General features: G+C 40.4%; 1 long non-coding RNA gene across 1 annotated transcript in view; it reads left to right on the top strand.

Moving 5' to 3' along the window:
- LOC138853672 (uncharacterized) overlaps positions 1–23,612 on the top strand; it is a 285,058-nt gene that overhangs the window by 20,480 nt on the left and 240,966 nt on the right. The window lies entirely within an intron of this gene.

Genomic DNA, 23,612 nt, shown 5'->3' with positions numbered 1-23,612 from the left:
CAACATTATATATATATATATATATATATATATATATATATATATATATATATATATATATATATATATATATATATATATATATATATGAACACTGATCTCTGGCTGAAGGAGACTCGAACCTACGAACCTTAGGACAAGGTACGCAGTGCTTTACCAATCTACCCACACTGGACAATACCTTGGCGTGTAGCATGCGCTACACGTTTGATCCAAGGCAGCCAGCTTTCAGGGAGAAGGCTTACAGCTTTTCATCTCATCCCCTGCATGCATCAGCCTTACTAGAGATTTGAACAATGCAAGGAATTCGCGAGAGCATGCGAAATATACACAAACACTGATCTCTGGCTGAAGGAGACTCGAACCTACGAACCTTAGGACAAGGTACGCAGTGCTTTGCCAATCTACCCACACTGGACAATACCTTGGCGTGTAGCATGCGCTACACGTTTGATCCAAGGCAGCCAGCTTTCAGGGAGAAGGCTTACAGCTTTTCATCTCATCCCCTGCATGCATCAGCCTTACTAGAGATTTGAACATTGCAAGGAATTCGCGAGAGCATGCGAAATATACACGAACACTGATCTCTGGCGTGTAGCGCATGCTACACGCCAAGGTATTGTCCAGTGTGGGTAGATTGGTAAAGCACTGCGTACCTTGTCCTAAGGTTCGTAGGTTCGAGTCTCCTTCAGCCAGAGATCAGTGTTCGTGTATATTTCGCATGCTCTCGCGAATTCCTTGCATTATATATATATATATATATATATATATATATATATATATATATATATATATATGTATATATATGTATATATATATAGGTAGTAGGTTGGTAGACAGCAACCACCCAGGGAGGTACTACCGTCCTGCCAAGCGAGTGTAAAACGAGAGCCTGTAATTGTTTTACATGATGGTAGGATTGCTGGTGTCTTTTGTCTCATAAATATGCAAGATTACAGGTACGTCTTGCTACTTCTACTTACACTTAGGTCACACTACACATACATGTACATGTTTATTTATACACACCCATCTGAGTTTTCTTTGATTTTATCTTAATAGTTCTTGGTCTTATTACTTTTCCTTTTATATCCATGGGGAAGTGGAATAAGAATCTTTCCTCCGCAAGCCATGCGTGTTGTAAAAGTCAACTAAAATGCCGGGAACAATGGGCTAGTAACCCCTTTTCCTGTAATAATTACTAAAAAGAATAAGAACAAAATTGTCAAAGTGGGAAGTCTGAATGTGCGTGGATATTGTGCAAATGATAAGAAAGAGATGATTGTGGATGTTATGAAAGATAAGAAGCTGGATGTCCTGGCTTTAAGTAAAACAAAGGTGGACGGGGTGGGAGAGTTTCAGTGGAGAGGAATAAATGGGATTAGGTCAGGGGTTTCAAATAGAGTTAGAGCTAAAGAAGGAGTAGCGATAATGTTGAAGGATAAGCTATGGTAGGAAAAGAGGGACTATAAATGTATTAATTCAAGGATTATGTGGGGTACAATAAAGGTGGGATGTGAAAAGTGGGTTATAGTAAGCGTATATGCACCTGGAGAAGAGAGAAGTGTAGAGGAGAGAGAGAGATTTTGGGAAATGTTGAGTGAATGCGTGGAGAGAAAGAGGTAGATGGGAAAAGAGGAAAATGGCAAAAAGTAAGAAGGAGGTGAAAGTGTATAAACTATGGGAGGAGGAAGTTCGGGTGAGATATAAGCAACTATTGGCAGAAAGGTGGGCTGGTGAAAGTACGAGTAGTGGGGGAGGGGAAGGGGTTGAAGAGGGTTAGAATAGTTTTAAAGATGCAGTATTAGAATGTGGGGCAGAAGTTTGTGGTTATAGGAGGGTGGGTGCAGGAGGAAAGAGAAGTGGTTGGTGGAATGATGAAGTAAAGGGTGTGATAGAAGAGAAAAAGTTAGCTTATGAGAGGTTTTTACAAAGCAGAAGTGCTATAAGAAGAGTAGAGTATAAGGAGAGTAAAAGAAAGGTGAAGAAAGTGGTGAGTGAGTGCAAAAGGAGAGCAGATGATAGAGTGGGAGAGGCACTGTCAAGAAATTTTAATGAAAATACGAAAAAATTTCGATGTTCAACAAGTTAAGAAAGCCTAAGGAACGATTGGATTTGGCAGTTAAAAACACAGTAGGGGAGTTATTAGATGGGGAGATGGAGGTTTTGGGTAGATGGCGAGAATATTTTGAGGAACTTTTAAATGTCGACGAAGAAAGGGAGGCGGTAATTTCATGTACTGGTCAGGGAGGTATACCATCTTTTAGGAGTGAAGAAGAACAGGATGTGAGTATAGGGGAGGTGCGTGAGGCATTACGTAGAATGAAAGGGGGTAAAGCAGCTGGAGCTGACGGGATCATGACAGAAATGTTAAAAGCATGGGGGATATAGTGTTGGAGTGGTTGGTATTTTTTGTTTAATAAATGTATGAAAGACGGAAAGGTACCTAGGGATTGGCGGACAGCATGTATAGTCCCTTTATATAAAGGAAATGGGGACAAAAGAAATTGTAAAAATTGAAGAGGAATAAGTTTACTGAGTATACCAGGAAAAGTGTACGGTAGGGTTATAATTTAAAGAATTAGAGGTAAGAGAGAATGTAGGAATGCGGATGAGCCAGGAGATTTTAGAGTGGGTAGGGGATGTGTAGATCAAGTGTTTACATTGAAGCATATATGCGAACAGTATTTAGATAAAGGTAGGGAAATTTTTATTGCATTTATGGATTTAGAAAAGGCATATGATAGAGTGGATAGGGGAGCAAAGTGGCAGATGTTGCAAGTATATGGAATAGGTGGTAAGTTACTAAATCCTGTAAAGAGTTTTTATGAGGATAGTGAGGCTCAGGATAGGGTGTGTAGAAGAGAGGGAGACTACTTCCCGGTAAAAGTAGGTCTTAGACAGGGATGTGTAATGTCACCATGGATGTTTAATATATTTATAGATGGGGCTGTAAAAGGAGTAAAGGCTATGGTGTTCGGGAGAGGCGTGGGATTAAATTATGGGGAATCAAATATAAAAATGGGAATTGACACAGTTGCTTTTTGCTGATGATGCTGTGCTTATGGGAGATTCTAAAGAAAAATTGCAAAGGTTAGTGGACGAGTTTGGGAGTGTGTGTAAAGGTAGAAAGTTGAAAGTGAACATAGAAAAGAGTAAGGTGATGAGGGAATCAAATGATTTAGATAAAGAAAAATTGTCTATCAAATTGGGGAGGAGGAGTATGGAAGAAGTGAATGTTTTCAGATATCTGGGAGTTGGCGTGTCGGCGGATGGATTTATGAAAGATGAGGTTAATCATAGAACTGATGAGGGAAAAAGGGCGAGTGGCGCGTTGACGTATATGTGGAGACAAAAAACGTTATCTATGGAGGCAAAGAAGGGAATGTATGAAAGTATAGTAGTACCAACACTCTTATATGGGTGTGAAGCTTGGGTTGTAAATGCTGCAGCGAGGAGGCGGTTGGAGGCAGTGGAGATGTCCAGTCTAAGGGCAATGTGTAGTGTAAATATTATGCAGAAAATTCGGAGAGCGGAAATTAGAAAAAGGTGTGGAGTTAATAAAAATATTAGTCAGAGGGCTGAAAAGGGGTTGTTGATGTGGTTTGGCCGTTAAGAGAGAATGGATCAAAGTAGAATGTCATGGAGAGCGTATAAATCTGTAGGGGAAGGAAGGCGGGGTAGGGGTCGTCCTCGAAAAGGTTGGAAGGAAGGGGTAAGGGAGGTTTTGTGGGCGAGGGGCTAGGACTTCCAGTAGGCGTGCGTGAGTGTTTTCCATAGGAGTGAATGGAGACGAATGGTATTTGGGACCTGACGAGCTGTTGGAGAGTGTGCAGGGTAATATTTAGTGAAGGGATTCTGGGAAACCGGTTATTTTTATATAGCCGGACTTGAGTCCTGGAAATGGGAAGTACAATGCCTACACTTTAAAGGAGGGGTTTGGGATATGGGCAGTTTGGAGGGATATGTTGTGTATCTTTATACGTATATGCTTCTAAACTGTTATATTCTGAGCACCTCTGCAAAAACAGTGATTGTATGAGTGGGGTGAGTGTTGAATGATGATGAAAGTGTTTTCATTTTGGGGATTTTCTTTGTTTTTGGGTCACCCTGCCTCGGTGGGAGACGGCCGACTTGTTAATTATATATATATATATATATATATATATATATATATATATATATATATATATATATATATATATATATATATATATATATATATATTATATATATAATGTAACCACGAACGAGTGGTATTTAATCAATAACAACAATGCGACTAGCCGAGGACTCGAACCCGTGTCGTTTAAGCCCGTCTCATGGGGAACGAAAATTTAAGACGCTCTAATCCACGGGACCATCCAATCCTAGGACTGGGTTGTCCCGTGGGTTAGAATGTCGTCAATTTTCGTTCACCATGAGGCGGGCTAAAACGACATGGGTTCGAGTCCTCGGCTAATCGCAGTGTTATTGATATGAATATATATATATATATATATATATATATATATATATATATATATATATATATATATATATACATACATATATTGCTTATTAGAAAATATATTACACCTGAATACGCATTTGCAGCTGATTTTATATACGACAAAAATTAGTATTGTGATATAGCATAACACAAAACCTGAGTCATTCCCTCTTTCAAAGCTGAATTTATTTCATAACTAATTCTGCATCTTTTTATTTCACGAGATGTGGAAGAAAGCTTAAGTGGTTCATGATAAAATAATATGACAAGACGCATAATTAAAATAATTTGAGCATCGAAGTAGGAAGTGGTTGGTAACAAAACTTTTGTTACGTCACAAACAGTCGCTGGAAACAGAGGCGGCTTTAACGTCATAAACAGTCGCTGGAAACAGCGGCGGCTTTAACGTCATAAACAGCCGCTGGAAAAGAGGCGGCTTTAACATCACAAACAGTCGCTGGAAACAAAGGCGGCTTTAACATCACAAACAGTCGCTGGAAAATGAGGCGACTTTATCATCACAGTTGCTGGAAACAGAAGCGGCTTTAACGTCACACTGGCATTAAAATTAATATTTACGACCCAACATCACTGCTAATGGTAAATATAGGAACATTTTATATTTTACATTGTTAAACTTTTAGTTTAAACAAAATATCTTTTGCCACTTGCTATATCACTCAACTTTGTATATTCACTCAATTTTCTGTGTTGGAAGTTGTAATAATGTTGGTAGAAATACCAACAATATGTTAGGTAAAAAGGACACGTGTGCAACTAATGAGACATTTTTATAAGAACATAAGAATGGAGGAACACTGCAGAAGACCTACTGGCCCATACAATGCAGGTCCTTATCAAAACGTTGCAACGTTTCGCTCTCCAGGAGCTTTGTCAGTTATTAACAATACAAGGACACGGAGGGTATTTATAGGTATAAGGGTGAGGTAAAAGGCCTAATATAATCATTGTAGGTAGCAGCAGTAATACTACTAGTAGTTGTGGTGGTAATAGTAGTAGAAATGGCAGCAGCAGAAATAGTTAGAGAAGGAGCAGCAGCAGCAAGAGGAGCAGCAACAGCAGCAGCAACAGCAATAGCAGCAGCAGCAGCAGCAGCAATACCAGCAGCAGCAGCAATAGCAGCAACAGCAATAGCAGCAGCAATAGCAGCGGCAGCAGCAATAGCAGCAGCAGCAGCAGCAGCAGCAGCAGCAATAGCAGCAGCAATAGCAGCAGCAATAGCAGCAGCAGCAGCAATAGCAGCAGCAGCAGCAATAGCAGCAGCAGCAGCAGCAGCAGCAGCAGCAGCAGCAGCAGCAGCAGCAATAGCAGCAGCAGCAGCAGCAGCAGCAGCAGCAGCAATAGCAGCAGCAGCAATAGCAGCAGCAGCAGCATCAATAGCAGCAGCAGCAGCAGCAATAGCAGCAGCAGCAGCAATAGCAGCAGCAGCATCAATAGCAGCAGCAGCAGCAATAGCAATAGCAGCAGCAGCAGCAATAGCAATAGCAGCAGCAATAGCAGCAGCAGCAATAGCAGCAGCAGCAATAGCAGCAGCAGCAGCAATAGCAGCAGCAGCAATAGCAGCAGCAGCAATAGCAGCAGCAGCAGCAATAGCAGCAGCAGCAATAGCAGCAGCAGCAGCAATAGCAGCAGCAGCAGCAGCAGCAGCAATAGCAGCAGCAGCAGCAGCAGCAGCAATAGCAGCAGCAGCAGCAGCAGCAGCAATAGCAGCAGCAGCAATAGCAGCAGCAGCAGCAATAGCAGCAGCAGCAATAGCAGCAGCAGCAGCAGCAGCAGCAGCAATAGCAGCAGCAGCAGCAATAGCAGCAGCAGCAATAGCAGCAGCAGCAGCAGCAGCAGCAGCAATGTGATTTCAGGGTTTATCGTTTTGAGGAAGATTCTTGCTAATACTTCAGAGATGATGAAGCTGCCTTTATCCTCTTTGTGTTAGAAATAGCGCTTAATGATGATTCAAAGCATTTATGTCTGCGGAAATTGGGTTCTTTAATCACTAGGGAGGGGCGGTCGTTATATTTAATCAGGTGGTTGGCAGCGTCCCGCTGTTGTACGCAGGTATTGTTCAAGATATCGTTCCTACATGCATCAATGTGTTCATTGAGACATGTTTCGAGATTTCTTGCTGTATGGCCTACGTATATTCTGTCACAGCCTCCACAATGACTGGCTCAAGGTGCTTCAATTTTGTCCTAGTTAGATCTTTAATGGAAGTGCTGGTTGCGGTGATGACTAGTGTTAGGTTGCGCGAGTATTTTAGAGACGTTGAATGCAACCTGACTGTAAGGAAGGGTTATAACTTTGTTAGGAATGGTGTTAGTGCGTGGACAATTGATCATCTGAAGGGCTCTTTTCCAGCAGACTGATGAAAAAGGAAGGGAAATGTAGCTCAGTGAAGGTTTCTTGTATGTATGTACACTCTTCAAGAAACTCTGGATTGCAAATTGGTATACTCAGTTGTCCACTCACTAACACATTAACAAAGTTATATAACCCTCTCTTACAGCCAGGTTGCATTCAACGTCTCTGAAATACTCGCGCAACCTAACGGTAGAGTCATCACTGCAACCAGCACTTTCATTCAAGATCTAACTAGGACAAAATTGAAGCACCTTGAGCCAGTCAGTGCTGGGGTTTACACTATTGCCTGTGGAGGTTTGGACAGAATATACGTAGGGTAAACAGCAAGAAACCTCGAGACACGTCTCAACACATTAATTCATGTAGGAACGATATCTTTAACAACACTTGTGAAGAACACCGGAATGATGTCGACCATCTGATGAAATTCTACGACGCCAGCCTAGTGATTAAAGAACCCAATTTTCGCCGACTTAAATGCCTTTAATCATCATTAATAGCTATTTCTAACACAAGGAGAATGAAGACAACTTCATCTCTGAAGTATCAGCAAGAATCCTCAAAACAATAAACCCCTCCATTACATGACTGCTACTATTACTAGCACTACTACAATTACTACTGGTATTACTACTACTATCTACAACGATTATAATACGCTTTGCACCTTATCTAATACCTATATCTATCCTCTGTTTCCATGTATTGTTTGTAACGGTTTGATAAAAATCCTGGAGAGCTAAATGTTACCACAATAAAAATGTTGCATTAGTTCTTTTACCGAATGTATTGGAAGTTACTTTGAGTCATGGTAAAACTCACTAAGCGAAATGAAACCTAGATAAAATATTCCATATGTTGCGAATGTGTCCTGATCGAATCTATTAGGGCTGCTAATTCTCAGAGCTTTTAAAGGCTTGACGCCATTTTTGACCTTCAGAATCATGACGATGGAAGTAATATATGTAGTTTGCCAAGTGCATTGGTTTCCTGTCAGATGTGAAATCCAATAGAGGAGCACTACAATAAACATTCTGGTCCATATAGGCATGTTTTTACCTAAATCCAATCCTCCACTCATTTACCTATTTTTAAAGCTAAAGAAGGGCCAGCCTCTATCACTTAGCATGTCACATTGTTCCACTCATTTTCAACTAATTCCATATCAGATCTTTTCTACACTCTTTCAAAATCATAATTTATCCAACAACACCTTATTCACATCTTCAAAATTGATACCATTCTTTCATTTGTTTCCCTCACACAGATTTCTCTTCATTTATATAATTCAAGTCTATGTATATTCAGGATTATCATTTCATCCCCGTGTTAATAATTCCTTATACACTGTATTAATTTTGCCATCCTTCTCTGTATATTCTCCCACATACTTATATCCAGTCCATTAATATGTACTCCAGAAATGAGACGCAAAATTTACAAAACTTTACTGATTATATGTAGACCTGTAGAATAACCTTTGTATTTTTTTCATAAACATTTTAATATAAACCTAAACAGTCTGTTACCCTACAGACGTAAACAATGCTGTGGTGGCGTCAGTTTTCTGATTACTCGAACTCCCAAATACTCGCGTGAAAAAAAAAGAAAACTCCAAATCTACCCACAGAGGAAAGGCAACAAGCCTTTCTTTCCTGTCTCTTCCTGTCTGTTAACAACTTTGTTTTCACTTCAATTTCCTATTCTATCCCTTCCCTAACAACTCACTTCATGGATATCATGAAAATAAAACAAGTGATTCCTAAGTTCTATATTATTAGGTATTCGATAAGAGGTAATTTAAGCGACTGAGTGACTGACTTAAATATTAATTATTTCACTCAAAATCAGTGTCAAATTTTCGAGGTTGATATACACCAACTAGAACAAGAATCATGCAACTATTGAACTTTGTAGGTATCCTATGATCAACATTATATAGCCCATGTTCATATTTGCAGAATGGTTTCAATAGCTTCAATAAGTCTCTACTGCTTGGCTTTAAACATTTAACACTTATGTAATTAACTCCTGAGGCACCCACACTACCATATGTCCTAGGATCACGGTAAAACACCTAGCTCTGCTGGGTGCGTGATTCTTGTAGGATTGCGTGGTCCTGTGGGTTAGAACATCATGTGTGATTTTCGCTCACCAATGGGCGGGCCAAAATGACATAGGTTCGAATCCTCGTCTCGGTGCCAAAGCAGCAGTAAGAAACATTCGCCTAGAAGCTGCCAGTTTACTCCAGCAACACCAGCATGGCTTTGGGGTCTCTCAAGGCAGTGAACCGCAGCTCATGCAGCAAGGGCCTACATAAGGGACCTACCAGAAGACAAAGCCGTAGTCAGTTTTAACTTTAATAATGCCTTTAATATGGTGAAAAGAGATGTGTTGCCGGCCGTTCGGGATCGGTTCCCTGGCTCTTTTCCCTTCATTTCAGTTGGCTACAGCAAACCCTCAATTCTTTTGTTTGGCGAAAATTAAATTCCCTCATCAGAGGGTGTTCAGCAGGGTGATCCACTCGATCCACTTCTCTTCTGCTTGGCGGGAAGAGAACTAACTTCCAGCTTACGCAGCGAGCTCAACATTTGGTACCTGGATAATGACAACCGAAGACACAGGGAGAAGCCTAGGGACACATCCTCAATCAATCCAAGTGTGAAATCATCACAGCAAACCAGGAAATAATCAATACTGTGCGAACAGTCCTCCCTGAAGTCTCTAACACCACTCCATCCAACAGTACCCAAGGAACAATAATGATAATGCGAGTAGTCACGAAAGCGCTTGGAATTTCTATATTCTTTCACAGTGGTTGTTTTGTATAATCTGAAATCACCTGTTTAATGTGATCTTATTGCATATTATATATATATATATATATATATATATATATATATATATATATATATATATATATATATATATATATATATAATAATAATAATAATAATAATAATAATAAACAAACAAAATACTAAATCTTCATTGTAGCCATTCACGCAAGTGTTTCTTTGAGTATTTCACATCCTAGGGCAAGACCCTCTTTCGCTTATTACCATAACTACATTTAATTAATTTTATTACCCTAGGTGACGTCTACATGAATAATTTTTACATTATACTTAATTAATATAAATAAGGTACTAGAGTTTTTCAGTCTTTTAGCTCAAACCCTGATTGTTTTACCCTGGAAAGTAATATTAATTAAAATATTGCTAATGTACTTTCACTTTAAAAAACTAATATTCAGTGATTATCAAAATCTCTCATCACAGCACAGCTGTTGTAAAGTTATTCAGTTTAATAATGAAACTATTGCTTCATTTGTTCATGGACTCCAACGCATCTGTATTTAAGTACTGATAACAGGCTTAGAAAGGGAAGTGGTGCCATGACATCCTGGCTTAATATCTGGGAGATATCCAGGAATTGAGCCACCGGGAATATATTGCATTATTTACTTTACTGAAGTGTAATGGGATGAGACAGTGAATGCAAGTAATGTTTGTAGTATTAAGGCGATTTTAAGCCCAGCGGAAGCAATGTAGGCTTCATTCATCTGCATCACTTGGTGTTGATTTAGGTAATGCAAGTGCATAATAAATTGTTTTTGCTGATGGAAGAAGGGTCACACAGAGAACCAATATTTTAAGCTAGAGAGAGGCAAGACTATTTAGGATGACAGATGGTTTACATGGCGGGCGTTATCAAGGACAGTCTCTCTAATAACAGCATTATGGAAAAGTGACAGCTTTCATACTACCCCTGGAAAACCACATGATGAGATGTTGTGCAAGTGACTAACACAGAGGCACCTACAAGCTTTAAGTCATTTATTCAGTAGTGATAATACTGGTCTCACTTTGAGTGACATTACAGTTAATGTTCACAGTTATTGAGAAAGAGCGAAGTATTTTACTGTGAGTTGAGGAGGAGTGTTACCACTAGATGTCAACTTATCTTCTCAGGGATACTCAGAGTCGTACGAAGGCTATCACTAAGGCTCTTTTGGACATACGAGTATTCTATAGAATAAGTTTTATACAGGATACCTGTTAGAGATCTATCGCATTAATTCCCAGGCGAAGGAACTCGGTTGCTTAATGATAATGATTTTATTACTTCTGGGAACATATGTGAGGAGCCATTCGTTATCCGTAACGGTACAAATAAAAAGATTTAGTTGAATTTAATCGTTTTGACCTTGGTCTATTTTTTCTCTGTGCTATTACAAGAGCTATGGCTAAAACATCTGATTCTACACATCCACTTTCACCCTCTCTGGAGAGTGACCATGGGGAAAGGGTTTTTATTTTGTGATGAGAAGACTATCGTCAGGGGAACCAGGTGTACCTGATATGGTTATTTCTAGCAGGGAGATAAGTGCTTCCTTCACTATCCAATATTTCATAAGTGACCAGGCTGAAGACATCGTCTTCATGAATATCAGAGCTGCTGTTTGAAGTTAGATTCAGAAATATTAGGTAACTTATTGTAACCATCGGAATATCCTTATACGTACAAGTACAGTTCTTCCACATTCTTTCCGACAGAAGGTGCTACCATTAGTACATGTCTCTCCTAAGGAAAGTCTCCTTGGAGTAGAGAAAAACTAAGAAAAATTCGCCAAACATTATATTTGGTTTAGTCTGAGGAAATCTCTCGTTGACAATTGTGTAATTGTGCTAATTGCCTAAACTTTGGCAAATAAACCAGTTCTCTTTTATCCATTTAATGATTATGGTGAATTTTTTTGTAGATTGATAGACTTGGTTAGTTCCTAGCGACGTACTAAATCAGGAAATCTATATCTATTCGATGTACTAGACGCAGCTAGTAGGTATTCTGAAGCATGTCTATGAGGACAATTTCATAAATATTAATAAGGCACTGTTGATTTTTTTTTCTCTCAGAGGTGTACCTAGAGAAATTAAATATAACCAAAGTAATAATTTTACCTCTACTACTAATAAATAGAAATAATAACAATAACGATAATTTGTGATTATATAATTTATCTAAACACAATAATATTAATAATCCAAAGTATTATCAGTTTGGTTGTGTACTGCAGATACACAGTTTTGTACACTGATTGATGTGTCCAGAAGATATTATAAAACTATAATGATAACATGCTGTTCTGGGGTTATTGAAAGGCTGTAAAACTTCCTACCCCAGTATAATCGTGGTGTTGTAATGATTACATTCAGCTCTTGCGCTTGGTCATGCGTGGGAGTTGACGGGGGATGACAGGAAACACCATTTGGAATGCCATTCCTAGGTTATTTACTTAACAGAACTTTATACGTCTACCTAGATGGACCATCGTCTATAATCACGGGTTATGATTCGAGTACAGAAAAGAACAAAGCTCTCTCTCCCCACATTCCATTCACTCCGGCCATTGACAGCTTAAAAAACGAAGGGAAAATATTCCATACAATACTGAAAAATTGGATGGAATTTACAGGAGAGTTGGAATGGGATAGAAGACGAGGGCTATAACTGCCTTTATTAAATTAGTTCTTCTTCTATCTTCAACTACTAATCTTAAACCACTGCCACTTGCAGCCTTGCAATTTTACTAGTTATCTTAATCACTCGGTTGGCTTCTTGTCAGCTTCTCATCCTGGTACTGTCACTGAGCAACATTACGAGTCTGAAATACTTGGGCATCTTTATTGTGGAAACGTTTCTCCACACAGTGATTTCTTCAGTCCAATTCAAAGAATTGTGAAGATCATAAGGAGAATGAGGTAATCAATCCTTCAGCTTGGAGTCGATGTAAACAGACCATGAACCTTAATAAGAATACAGACACAGTGTGGCGAAGTGCTTCCACAATAACGATACCCAAGTGGTGTTGCACATGTGTCTAATTTATCAACTTGTCTGTTGTCGAATCTATTAGCTTCAGTTTGCCACATATATGGAATGCATTCGAGGGTCTGCGTGGGTTTAAGCTAATGCTTTAACCTCGTCAGGTCAGGTCACATTCACTTAAGGAAGGAGCACGGCATCTGACTTAGTAGCACAAGCTAGTCATCTCCAACTTACACCCACTCATGTATTTATCTAACCTATTTTTAAAACTACACAACGTCTTATCTTCTATGACGGTACTCGGGAGTTTGTTCCACTTATCCACAACTCTTACCAAATCAACCAATGCTTTCCTATATCCTTCCTGAATTTGAATTTTTCCAACTTAAAGCCATTCTAGAGAGTGTAGATTCAGGGCCCTCAGTCTATATTCATAGGGAAGATTTCTGATACATGGGACCAACTTTGCCATCCTCCTTTGTACGTTTTCCAGAGCATTTATATCCATTCTGTAATAGGGTGACCAGAACTGTACAGCATAATCTAAATGAGGTCTAGCCAAGGATATATAGAGTTGAAGAACAACCTGAGGATTTCAGTTTCGACAACGCGCGGTGTCAACACCATCGACACTCCCTTCAACTACATCTGCACAAATTAGCTTAGAATTAAAGTATCATTTTTATATTTCATTTTTCTTTCAAATATAATTAATTCTGTTTAATTGTTTTAAATTTATGTTTGAAATCATGTAATAAAAATGTTTATCTTCACATGTTGTTATGTTTTCCATCATTTATTTACATGAGGAGGAGCCAGCGCTTTCAATTCCTTACTTAGGAGCTGACAGGGCTGAATAAGCCTTCACACTATGAAGCTAAGGATTCTGTTAGCTTTATTGCGAACACTTATGCACTCTTGTCTTGGTTTCAGATTACTGCTAATCAGAACTCCTAAATTCTTTCAGCAATCAGTAATATTAGGATCTACATTATTTAGTTTATATGTGGCATGGTTATTTTCCTGTCCAACATTTAGAACTTGGCATTTGTTGATATTAAACTGCATCTGCTACTTCTCCAACCACTGCATCAGTCTATTCAAATCATCCTGGAGTGCTCTAATGTCCTCATTAGAATGAATTGGACAGCCTATTTTGGTGTCATCAGCAAATTTGCTTATGTCACTATTTATTCCCTCGTCTATGTCGTTTATGTAAATTGTGAACAACAACGGGTCCAACACTGACCCCTGAGGAACACCGCTTGTGACGTGTCCCCATTCTGATTTCTCCCCATTTATGCAAACTCTCTGCTGCTTATTTGTCAACCATGCCTCTACTCAGGAAAAAAAAAAATCTCTTCCTATTCCTTGTACCTTAAGTTTCCTCAATAGCCCCTGATGTGGAACTCTATCGAAAGCCTTACTTAAGTCCATATACACAATATCATATTCAATACTCAAATACCTCCTCAAATACCTTAGTGAAGAAAGTTAGTAAATTCATAAGGCAGGAACGCCCCTTTGTAAATCCGTGTTGAGAGCCATTAATCAATTTATGACTTTCAAGATGGCTACGAATTGCCTCGGCAATTACCAATTCCATAAATTTTCCCACTATGGAGGTAAGGCTTATTGGTCTATAGCTCAAACCTAAGAACCTGTCACCTGCCTTGCAAATAGGTATTACATTTGCCATTTTCCACTTGTCTGGCACTATACCAGTTTTTAGTGATATATTGAAAATATTAGCCAAAGGTATGCTAAGTTCCTCTTTACATTTCCTTTAAAACCCTCGCAAACAGTTCATCAGGGCCTGGGGATTTGTTAGGTTTTAATCTCTCTATTTGTCTGACGTCCATGTCACTTGTTACCCCAATCGAGAAGCAAACAAGTTAATCACAAAAAAAAATCATTACATTTTTCTTTGTTTTCCACACTTTACAAGGTATTGTAATTTAGTTAAGTAACTTTATGATCGCTTCCCTGTTAGTAGAACACCTCAAATTATCCTTGCGAGTATATTCCTCTTGTTTTTCATTAACTACAGGTACCTTGACAAGGGTGATTCACACTAGGTACTGGCCTCGCTCACATATCCCACTCATACAACCGATTCATTCATAGTTGACCTTTCACCAAGAATCTGGTTGCCACTATACTCCTACAAAAAATATATATATGCTAGAAAAATCTGTATAATCACAAACAAAAATATTAGATCTTTTTATTACTATAAATTAAATAATAAATAAAAATTTCACGACAAGTGAAGAAAATTATGAGAATGTAAAGGATAATTTAACATCCGGTTCTCATAGCTACGTTACATGGTCTCGCAGAATTAGAACACAATTTACATATATAAAAAGGGACAAAAGCCACAGGCGGAGGGAATAAAAAGTCACTTACATGAAGGAAAGGTTCGAATATGGCTAGACAAAGTCACATAATTATGACAGAAAATTCTAATTAACTTATTTCGACCAATGCATGATGGTAACTAATTTCTAACAACAGATTATAAGCCTGGTCTCCAAACTGGGGTAACACGGCTGGCACCGCAGCTATATGCCCTGAAAGATGGGTCCCAGTCCATGATTTCACTATGTTCTCAGAATTAAGGCTGTTCTGGGCTCAGAGATAGGCTGAATCTAACACTAGAAGAGTGTATCAAATAAAGTGGCCACCGAGTGTGTTATATGTAATTCGTACCGCGAGTTTTGCCCCTTTTCGGCAGGAGTGCTTTCTGCCGATTTTTTTTTTTTTTTATTTATTCGCCGGTATTCTCCCGGCCCGGGTCTTTTCCAAGTAGTGGTGACCCGGCCTTGGCTCCCTATCTGGGGAGTGTCTCGAGACTTAAGTCTCCCATGGGAGGAGGTACAAGTACCTCCTCATCTTTGGGACCAACTGTCCCCAGGCCTAGCCACATTCCCCGCCCTCACGGGGCTCGTAGGGAGAAGCTAGGCCTCTGGTCTGCCATCTACCCCGCCTCAAAGGGGCTCGTGGGAATGGCAGTCTTATGAGCTGCAGATGGCAGCAAGCTCAGGCCTCTCTTGACCTTTTCTTTTCTGCCGATTAAGCAAGGTTTTTTGTTTTAAATAAATCTGCGAAAATTAATTTGAACATAAAAAATATATAATTGATTTTCAGTAATACTAAATAAATTTAAATTGATTCATGATATATATAGCAGAATTTTGCTAAGAAATTATGTTAGATTGTTAGGTTAGGTAAGGTTTCAAAGATTTCATCCAAAAATATTTTTTACATGTCATTAAGGAAATATTTATCTGTATTTTTGTTTTTTGGACATGTCAAAAATTTTAAGGGAGTTCTACCTATTAAGCAAGTTCGATTTAGTAGGTACGACATATTGTGTGTGTGTGTGTGTGTGTGTGTGTGTGTGTGTGTGTGTGTGCAAGTACAGACGCACAAACACACACACAAACACACACACACACAAACACACACACACACAAACACACACACACACAAACACACACAAACACACACAAACACACACACACACACACACACACACACACACAAACACACACAAACACACACAAACACACACACACACACACACACACACACACACACACACACACAAACACACACAAACACACACAAACACACACAAACACACACAAACACACACAAACACACACAAACACACACAAACACACACAAACACACACAAACACACACAAACACACACGCAATATGTCGTACCTACTAAATCGAACTTGCTAGGAGCTAGGACTCGACCCCTGCAACCTCAACTAAGTGAGTGCAACTAGGTGAGTACACACGTCAGACCCATTCTGGAGTATGCAGCACCAGTTTGGAATCCACACCTGGTCAAGCACGTCAAGAAATTAAGAGAAAGTGCAAAGGTTTGCAACTAGGCTAGTCCCAGAGCTAAGGGGATTATCCTACGAAGAAAGGTTAAGGGAAACGGCCTGACGACACTGGAGGACAGGAGGGTCAAGGAAGACATGGTAACGACATACAAAATACTGCGAGGAATTGACAAGGTGGACAAAGACAGGGTGTTCCAGAGATGGGACACAGAAACAAGGGGTCACAATTAGAAGTTGAAGACTCCTATGAGTCAAAGGGATGTTAGGAAGCATTTCTTCAGTCATAGAGTTGTCAGGAAGTGAAATAGTTTAGAAAGTGACGTAGTGGAGGCAAGAACATAAGAACATAAGAAAGGAGGAACACTGCAGCAGGCCTGTTGGCCCATACTAGGCAGGTCCTTTACAATTCATCCCACTAACAAACATTTGACCTACCCAATTTTCAGTGCTACCCAAGAAATAAGCTCTGATGTGCAAGTCCCACTCAAATCCAACCCATCCCACTCATGTATTTATCCAACCTAATTTTGAAACTACCCAAAGTCCTAGCCTCAATAACCCAACTAGGTAGACTGTTCCACTCATCTACTAGGTTTGATAAAGGCAGGTCCTTTACAATACATCCCACTAACAAAACATTTGCCCGACCCAATTTTCAATGCTACCCAAGAAATAAGCTCTGATGTTAAAGTCCCACTCAAATCCAACCCCTCCCACTCATGTACTTATCCAACCTAAATTTGAAACTACACAAGGTCCTAGCCTCAATAACCCAACTAGGTAGACTGTTCCACTCATCAACTACCCTATTTCCAAACCAATACTTTCCTATGTCCTTTCTAAATCTAAACTTATCTAATTTAAATCCATTACTGCGGGTTCTCTCTTGGAGAGATATCCTCAAGACCTTATTAATATCCTCTTTATTAATACCTATCTTCCACTTATACACCTCGATCAGGTCTCCCCTCATTCTTCGTCTAACAAGTGAATGTAACTTAAGAGTCTTCAATCTTTCTTCATAAGGAAGATTTCTAATGCTATGTATTAATTTAGTCATCCTACGCTGAATGTTTTCTAACGAATTTATGTCCGTTCTGTAATATGGAGACTAGAATTGAGCTGCATAATCTAGGTGAGGCCTTACTAATGATGTATAAAGCTGCACTATGACCTCTGGACTTCTGTTGCTTACACTTCTTGATATAAATCCCAGTAATCTATTTGCCTTATTACGTACGCTTAGGCATTGCTGTCTTGGTTTAAGGTTGCTGCTTACCATAACCCCCAAGTTCTTTTCGCAATCTGTATGGTTAAGTTCTACATCATTTAACTTATAAGTGCTAGGGTTATGGACACCTTGCATTTATTTACACTGAACTGCATCTGCCACTTTTCTGACCAAGAATAGAGTTTGTTTAAATCCTCCTGAAGTTCCCTAACATCTACGTTTGAATCAATTATCCTACCTATCTTTGTATCATCGGCGAATTTGCTCATATCACTAGTAATTCCCTCATCAAGATCATTGATATATATTATAAACAACAACGGGCCCAAGACTGATCCCTGTGGAACGCCACTTGTTACAGATCCCCACTCGGATTTAACCCCATTTATGGACACACACTGCTTCCTGTCTGTGAGCCATGACTCGATCCACGAGAGCACTTTTCCCCCAAAAGCTTTACTGAAGAAAGTTAATAAATTAGTTAGACTAGACCGGCCTCTTGTGAATCCATGCTGATTATCATTAATCAAGCTATGCTCATCGAGATGGCTTCTTATAATCTCAGCTATAATTGACTCTAGTAATTTACCTACAATTGAGGTCAGGCTTACTGGGCGGTAATTTGACGGTACTGACTTGTCCCTTGTTTTAAAAATAGGAATTACATTAGCCATCTTCCACATATCAGACACTACACCTGTTTGAAGAGAAATTAAAAATATTAGTTAATGGCTCACAGAGTTCCATTTTGCATTCCTTAAGAACCCTTGAAAAAACCTCATCAGGACCCGGCGACTTATTTTGCTTCAGTCGGTCTATCTGCTTCACAACCATTTCATTAGTGACTGTGATGTTACATAATTTTTCTTCTTCTAGCCCACTGTAAAAATTAATTACTGGAATATTGTTAGTGTCTTCCTGTGTAAAAACTGAGAGAAAATAATAAAAACTGTTTTCCATTTATACACCTCGACCATATCCCCCCTAATTCTACGCCTTTCGAGAGAGTGCAGATTCAGGGTCCTCAGTCTTTCCTCATAAGGAAGATTTCTGATACATGGGATCATCTTTGTCATCCTCCTCTGTACGTTTTCCATAGCATTTATATCCATTCTGTAATACGGTGACCAGAACTGGGCAGCATAATCTAAATGAGGCCTAACCAAGGATATATATATAGTTGAAGAACAACCTGAGGACTTCTATTATTTATACTTCTAGATATGAAGCAAAGAATTCTGTTAGCTTTATTGCGAACGCTAATGCACTGTTGTCTTGATTTTAGATTACTACTAACCAGAATTCCTAAATCCTTTTCGCAATCAGTAGTATTAAATCTGGTATAAACCTTGGTAATAAATACCGACAAGTTGGTTTAGAAAGACACGTAAGCAAACACTAACATATTTATTAGAAAACGTTTCGGTCCAGGGACCTTGATCAAGGTCCCTAGACCGAAACGTTTTCTAATAAATATGTTATAGTGTTTGCTTACGTGTCTTTCCAAAACCAGTATTAAATCTACATTATTTAGTTATATGTGGCATGGTTATTTACCTGTCCAACATTTAGAACTTTGCATTTGTCAATATTAAACTGCATCTGCCACTTCTCCGACCACTGCATCATTCTATTCAAATCAACCTGGAGTGCTCTAGTGTCCTCATTAGAATGAATTGGACGGCCTATTTTGGTGTCATCAGCAAATTTGCTTATGTCGCTACTTATTTCCTCATCTATGTCGTTTATGTAAATTGTGAACAACAACGGGCCCAACACTGACCTCTGAGGAACACCGCTTGTGACGTGCCCCCATTCTGATTCCTCCCCATTTATGCAATCTCTCTGCTGCCTATATGTCAGCCATGCCTCTACCCAGGAAAAAAATTCTCCTTTTATTCAGTGTGCCTTAAGTTTCCTCAATAGCCTCTGGTGTGGAACTCTATCGAAAGCCTTACTGAAGTCCATATACACAATATCATATTCATTACCATGATCTACCTCCTCAAACACCTTAGTGAAAAAAGTTAGTAAATTCTTAAGACAGGAACGCCCATTTGTAAAACCGTGTTGAGATTCATTAATCAATCTGTGCCTATCAAGATGGCTACGAATTGCTTCGGCAATTGTTTATTCCATAATTTTTCCCACTATGGAGGTAACGCTTATTGGTCTGTAGTTCGAAGCCAGGGACCTGTCACCTGCCTTGTAAATAGGTATTACATTTTCCATTTTCCACTTATCAGGCACTATGCTAGTTTGTAGTGATATGTTAAAAAGATTAGCCAAAGGTATGCTAAGTTCCTCTTTACATTCCGTTACCACCCTTGCAAACAGCTCATCAGGATCTGGGGATTTGTTAGGTTTTAGTTTCTCTATTTGTCTGAGAACCATGTCACTAGTTGCCGCAATCGTACATAGTTTATCATCATCTTGTTCTACATAATCTATTATTTCAGGAATATTGCTAGTATTTTCCTGGGTGAAAACTGAGAGGAAGTAGGTATTTAGAATTTCACACATATCCTTATCACTGTCAGTGATCTGACCAGAGTTACTCTTAAGTGGGCCAATCTTGTCCCTAATCTTACTTCTGTATACCTGAAAGAACCCTTTTGGGTTAGTCTTTGAATCCCTTGCGACCTTGCCTTCATAATCCCTTTTTACTTTTCTTATTCCTTTTTTTTTATTTCTCTCTTTAATTGAATATATTGATTTCTTAACTGTCCATCCCCTCTTTTGATACGCCTATGTATGCCTCTCTTTTGACCAATGAGATGTTTTAATCTATTGTTCATTCATTTGGGATCATTTTTGTTAGATCTAATTTCCCTACTCGGAACAAAAGTTGTCTGGGCAGCTGGTACTATGCTCTGAAAAACGTCATATTGGCAACCAAGATCACCTACCTGACCCATAGTCAAGACATCCCAATTTAGCCCACCTAAGTAATTTTTCAGGCCCACTACACTCTCCTCTTGCCCACCACACTTTCCTCCTGCCCACTACACTCACCTCCTGCCACTACATCACCTCCTGCCCACCACACTCACCTCCTGCCCACTACACTCTCCTCCTGCCCACTACTCTCTCCTCCTACCCACTACACTCTCCTCCTACTCATTACACTCGCCTCCTACCCACTACACTCTCCTCCTACCCACTACACTCTCCTCCTACCCACTACACTCTCCTCCTGCCCACTACACTCTCCTCCTGCCCACCACACTCGCCTCCTACCCACTACACTCGCCTACTACCCACTACTCTCTCCTCCTACCCACCACACTCGCCTCCTGCCCACTACACCCGCCTCCTGCCCACTACACCCGCCTCCTGCCCACTACACCCGCCTCCTGCCCACTACACCCGCCTCCTGCCCACTACACCCGCCTCCTGCCCACTACACCCGCCTCCTGCCCACTACACTAGCCTCCTGCCCACCACACTTTCCTCCTGCCCACCACACTCGCCTCCTGCCCACTACACTCACCTCCTGCCCACTACACTCACCTCCTGCCCACTACACTCACCTCCTGCCCACTACACTTTCCAACTGCCCACCACACACTCCTCCTGCCCACTACACTCTCCTCCTGCCCACTACACTCTTTTCCTGCCCACCACACTCTCCTCCTGCCCACCACACTCTCCTCCTGCCCACTACACTCTTTTCCTGCCCACCACACACTCATTCTGCCCACTACACTCTCATCCTGCCCACTACACTCTCATCCTGCCCACTACACTCTCATCCTGCCCACTACACTCTCATCCTGCCCACTACACTCACCTCCTGCCCACTACACTCACCTCCTGCCCACTACACTCACCTCCTGCCCACTACACTCACCTCCTGCCCACCACACTCTCCTCCTGCCCACCACATTCTCCTCCTGCCCACTACACTCTCCTCCTGCGCACTACACTCTCCTCCTGCCCACCACACTCACCTCCTGCCCACCACACTCTCCTCCTGCCCACCACATTCTCCTCCTGCCCACTACACTCTCCTCCTGCGCACTACACTCTCCTCCTGCCCACCACACTCACCTCCTGCCCACCACACTCTCCTCCTGCCCACCACATTCTCCTCCTGCCCACTACACTCTCCTCCTGCGCACTACACTCTCCTCCTGCCCACCACACTCTCCCCCTGCCCACTACACTCTCCTCCTGCCCACCACACTCTCCTCCTGCCCACTACACTCATTCTGCCCACTACACTCTCCTCCTGCCCACTACACTCTCCTCCTGCCCACTACACTCTCCTCCTGCCCACCACACTCTCCTCCTGCCCACTACACTCTCCTCCTGCGCACACTCTCATCCTGCCCACCACACTCTCCTCCTGCCCACCACACTCTCCTCCTGCCCACTACACTCTCATTCTGCCCACTACACTCATCCTGCCCACTACACTCTCCCCCTGCCTACTCCACTCACCTCCTGCCCACTACACTCCTCCCTCCAACATCCTCTAAAGCTAATAGCTGGTCTCGGACCACTCTAATATTCATGAGTGAGGAGAGATGGTCATCCGGTCGACCACTTTCTGCAAATTGAACGAAGGTAAACAGGAGGAATTTCTCTCCTATGTTATTTAATCAGGCGTCTAAACATTATTCATTTAAGCGAAAATATTTGGCACAATAGTATTAAACCTGCGTAAAATAATTATTGAAAGATTTAATTTCGATATGCATAATATATAATTCAAAGATTATGATATATAATCAAAACATTTCTATAAAAACTAAATGATTAATTACCATTTCTGGGAAGTGTTAAACCTGTATGGGTCATACATCACCTAGAGAATGCAGTAATAAATGCATTAATAACCAAATAGGGAAGACTTTTACATACACTTCAAAAACATACATATGCATACTATGATGCATATTATACATAAATCTTCGCCACTGGATGGCGAAACGTCTACAATAAAGATACCCAGATGTTGCACATGTGTCTTAATCTCATCTTGTCGGTATTATATACCATTCGTACACAACTTGTCAGACACTGCAACATCATGGAATCTTAATTCTGAGGACATGTACATAACCTTCACGACTACGACAACTACTACTACAACTAACCCAGCTATTTGGGAAGGACCTACTTCCACTGGGGAATCCCGCCTACCAGTGAATATGCCCTCGTCTGCTACACCTGACGTTACTATATAAGCGCCAGGCTCCTTTCTTCTGCTTCAGAATCTCCACGACTATGGTGCTCTTCGCACCTACTCCTAGGTTGAGGGACTGATTACCTCATCTTCTGTACATAGTTCTACTGTCTTCAAGTTATGTCCTAGAATTTGTATTGATAAAGCCACTGGATGGCGAAACGTCTACAATAAAGATACCCAGATGTTGCACATGTGTCTTAATCTCATTTCCCTATGTCCTTTCTAAATCTAAACTTGTCTAATTTAAATCCATTACTGCGGGCTCTCTCTTGGAGAGAGATCCTCAAGACCTTATTAATATCCCTTGATACCCATCTTCCACTTATACACTTCGATCATGTCTCCCCTCATTCTTCGTCTAACAAGTGAATGTAATTTAAGGGTCTTCAATCTTTCTTCATATGGAAGATTTCTAATGCTCTGTATTAATTTAGTGATTCTACGCTGAATGTTTTCTAACGAATTTATGTAAAGTAAAAGGACACAAGTGCAACTAATGTGACATTTATTGTGGCAACGTTTCGCTCTCCAGGAGCTCTATTAAGCCATGGCTTGATAAAGCTCCTGGAGAGCGAAACGTTGCCACAATAAATGTCACATAAGTTGCACTTGTGT

This window comes from Cherax quadricarinatus, chromosome 37 (assembly GCF_038502225.1).
Source record: "Cherax quadricarinatus isolate ZL_2023a chromosome 37, ASM3850222v1, whole genome shotgun sequence".
NCBI classification, from domain to species: domain Eukaryota; kingdom Metazoa; phylum Arthropoda; class Malacostraca; order Decapoda; family Parastacidae; genus Cherax; species Cherax quadricarinatus.
This window is presented reverse-complemented; position numbering and strand designations above follow the sequence as displayed.